Consider the following 4,775-nt stretch of genomic DNA (forward strand, 5'->3'; position numbering starts at 1 on the left):
TCAAAATCTTTGCCCAGTCGCATGAGGGGCGCGTGCGCAACAATCACTCATCTGAAGGGGCGAGTGTGCTAATTTTTTAAAAGGTTAGGGTTCAAGATGCTTATTAAAATTTCACAGGGGAGAAATGTGCATTTTTAATATTTTACAAGGGTGTTTGGTGCAAATAACTCTATCCGTATGTAATGAGATTTTGATAATATTTTGGACATCTCAACCAAATGATATAACAAAGAAAAGAAATAGAAGTTAATGCAAAATATACCGTAAATGAGTTTTTTTTTAGCAATTAGATTAGATGTCGGGCAATAGATTACCATTAAAAGCATAAATCCAAGTAAGTCCGGCTCGAAGGAAAATGTTGGGGGTTTCCTCTCGCCATTAACCCAAGGATCTTTATCAAGCTCTGTTTGGACGTTTATTTGTAAAAGATTTTTATAAAAATGTTTTCAAAAATATTTTATAAAAAGTTTTAAAAGTTATTTTAAGAATAAATACGTGTTTGAAAACTATTTTATACAAATGTTTTTATCGTTTTTTTTTTTGGAACTAAAATTTTTATTATAGTTAAAAATGTGTTTGGATAACTATTTTAAAAAAATAATTTTAAAGTTAAAAATAATTAAGAAAGTGTTTGGACATTTAATTTATAAAAGCTTTTTTTTACACAATTTTATAAAAGCATTTTAATATTATTTTTTGGGTAAATTTGAGAAAAATAACCATGTCCATGTTTTAGTTAAGATGCAGTCTCCATCTAATTTTTTTTGTTCTACACTCCCTGACAAATCTATTCCTTTTATTTTAACTCTCTAGTACTATCTATTTTACTTGTATAACAATGAAATTTCACAACCACTCACTCATATCACATGACTAGCATGTGATTTCTTTTTCCCAATTATAAAAACTAATTTTTATGCAACAAATTTAAGATCATTTTGTACATTTATTGAAAAACTTCTCATTCAATTTCTCTATTCAATGCATGTCTTGAAATTTTGATTTACTTTATTAGTTTCTGTTAGGATCGATTCCGAGGTGTGTGGAACTGCTTTGATGTCACTAGTCAGAAGATCGGTTTGGTGAACTGATTGACACTGTAACAGTTGACCCCTTAATCTTCGATATTGAGTTCAGTTGAGGTTGTTCAAGGATCGCTACTTTTCTTCTCACATGTCTATGTTAATCAACCAACTAGGATAAGTGTGGAATGAAGTCGACTAACAGATTAAACTTGTTATCAAATGGCTCGAGAATGTGTGAGTGTTTGACAGGAACTAAACAACACAAGGATTTGTTTCTGGATGTTCAAAAATTTCAATACTTCTACGTCACCCCTTCTTCCAGCTCGAAAGGATTTACTCTAGAAGAATTTGACTATTACAATACTTTGCAACAGTCCACTATAAGACTAAGACTTACATAAAATTGCCTATCCCAGAACTCCAAAACTCAAGAACTCAGCCCTCGACTGATTCTTGTTACAACGAGATTTGCAGCACCTCAACTGATAAACTAATACAACACTTGTATCACGACACAACACTTAGCACAAAGTGATTCTTCACTTGATCTGATACACTGATATGTGTGCTTGTGTTCTTCGGCTTCTTGATGTATTCTTTGAAGTAAGCTTGAGTTCCTAGACTGAACGTTTATGGGTAAACTGAAAGTATTTAGTTATCCTCTTGATAGCTTGAATGTATTTGCACAAATATTTTTCTAAGGAGTCGGATGCATTTCAAGCACCCCTGAATGTGTATTCATACTTGACGGACAACGGCTCATTCAAATTCAAATTGAAACTGTTAACTTGTTTTTTCCTCGTACATTCTCTGACGTTCTCGGTACACTGTTATGCTCTACTTTTTTCTGCAATGTCGGCCATGTACGGTAAATTCTATCTACAAGAGTTAGGTAGATTCAGTCTTGCTTACTCAGCCTCTTGGGCAATTCAGTCGAGCATTCGTTTAGTTTAAGGGGAACTGATTCAGTTTAGCTCCCTAAACTGAATGCAGTTTACCTCATATCTTGGTTGAGCTTTTTGGTCAACGGTCAACTCAGTTGATGTCTATAGTTTAGCTCGTCCAGTCTATGTCTTTCCTTAGCTTTACTTTTGATGTTGGGCAAGATCAATTGACTTTATGATTTTAGTTTAGTTTTATCAATATCCAAAACCGCGTATATTCCAACAGTTTCTTTTAAAAAATAATAATAAAACGTCCCTTATTTATGTAATAATAGAACTTTATCAGAAATATAATTTTTTTCCAAAAATATTTAATTTTAAATATGTTCACTAAAAACATATATTAAATTATTTTGTATTTATATATATAAAAATCTAAATACGGTTTCATAAAAATGTTGATGTGTTTATCTAACATTTATTTTTATATAAAAGTCATTTTTATGTGAAATTTATTACACTTTTCTAAAAAAAATAATATCAAAACATCATTGTTATTATTTTTGTGTTGAAATTATTTTATTTGTTTTGGAATAAAAAAATATAACTATTTTGTACTAAGTCGCTTAATTTTATATAAATGGAGAAAAAATAAATATTAAACCAAGATATTATTTATTTAATTATTCTACGAAATAATTGATATACAATTTTTAATATTAATATTATTTTTAAAATATATTTATTGAACGCAATTTTTTTTGGATAAAATTAAGTTAAAATAATATTTATTATTATGATCCTATTATTCTTTTTGGAGTTTTATGATCTTATTATTCTTTTTGGCTAAAATTAAGTTAAAATAATATTTATTATTATTTTATTGTGTGCGCTCGAGCTGACAAAAACTACCGCCCGAGTTCAGCGCACCCTTCTATTTCTGAGACATAAAGGTTGGGCGCCCGAGCGTTGAAATCTTAGAGCGCGGCTCCCCACATACGGGACAAAAACATTTTGCGCCCGAGCAGTGTCTGGACTCTGAAAAGTTGCGTCTCTTTTTGAACTTCTTCTATCATGGGTTGCATCCTTACGCCATCAAACGTGTTGTTTCGTGTATAAGTCTATATATACGGTAGTTATAACACATAAAAGAATATACAGAAGATCTGAGAACTTTATAACGTCAGATTTCTGCTTTTTTGAAAAATTCTTCCCACTCTCTCACAAAAGTCAAAGTTGACACATATTTTCGTTCGATAAAGATCGAGATATTTGTTGTGCTGTTATATCTTGATTGTAAAGTCGTTGTTGAAGGGGATCGGTTAACTCGTGCCCGGAAACGCAGCGGAAATATAATTTTTTAATAAAAGAAATCCGAGCACTTGTGTAGTATTCAAAAACTCAAACAACCATAGGGTGTTTAGAATTTTACCTATCAATCTCAAAGATTGATTTATGGCTCCAACCAAGTTGATAAACAACTAGGCTCTTGAAAAAGGGTAGACTCAATCTACAAGCTTTTAAGAGCACTCCTTGCTCAAAATGGATTCAACACTTCGAACCTCCGAATTAGATCCACGACTAGACGATCTATATCCACTCTAAATATGCACTAGAATATTTAGAGGATTTTTCATTGAGATATCATTTTAATTCTCCCTCAAAATGAAAGAAAAATTTTGGAGAAATTTTTGATGGAGTGTTCGGCCACTTCAATAAAAATTGGAATTGAATGGATTGTGTGTGTGTATATATTATTCCAAATAATATATTAAAGGAGAGGGATTAATGAGTACAATTAAGCCATGCATGGAAAATTGCAAGACATGCATGGAAAATTGCAAACCATCTTACAACCCTTCAAATTCCATACACACACATATATATATCATATATATATATATATATACACGCCTATATATATATACATATATAAATATATATATATTCAAATGTCATTTGAACTTATTTTTAATTAATTATTAAACCTAAACCCATTTAAGTTTAATCAATTAATTAAATTTAACTTGAACCCATTCAAGTCCACTAGTATCAATAATTATACAACACTATGTTAATTTGAGCTCTACTAGACTCAATAGTGTTTAATTAATTCAACACTTGAATTAATTTAATTATTTGTATATTAAAATGTCTACTAGTGTTAAATTAATTCAACACTTGAATTAATTAACTAAGTTCAAAATAATAGTTTAGAAAATCACCATTTTCATAAACTAATTATTTTAAGTCAACTTTTAATCTTGGAACACATTCACAAATTAAAAGTTACTTATTCCATCCATTCTCCAATTTAGAAGTCAAACTTCTAATTTATTTTACTTATAAACTCCTTTATAAGTTGTTCAACACAATGAACTAATTTTAATCTCAACAGGATCTAGAAAGCTAGTACTTATGTGACCCTCAATGGTTCACTGATACAACTAACAGTGGGTTCACATCTCCATGTGATTCAGGATCAACAAGTCCCTTATATGAGCATACCCTAGATAGCTCCATTCTTATTAATCAACACATTGATAATAAGAACGTCAGAAAACTCAAGTCTGATAGTACCCAACCAGTCATGTAAACATCTAGCAGCATTGCTTACATGACTCCCTAGGTATCAAATGATAGTGCCTGCAAGAACCAATCAATTATGGTTAGCGTACAGTACGGTCCCTTCAACTCATATATCCCGACCGATTCGACAACCATTGGTTTATCGAGAGTTTTCATTGAATCGATAACTATGTGTCATGCCGTAGTTGCATCGAAAGTGTAATTCAAGAAACTCATTTCTTAATTACCACTTACTCTGATCAGAGATTTCAAGCTACGTATGCATGATATAACATAG

This window comes from Henckelia pumila, chromosome 4 (genome assembly GCF_033568475.1).
Source record: "Henckelia pumila isolate YLH828 chromosome 4, ASM3356847v2, whole genome shotgun sequence".
Lineage (NCBI taxonomy): Eukaryota > Viridiplantae > Streptophyta > Magnoliopsida > Lamiales > Gesneriaceae > Henckelia > Henckelia pumila.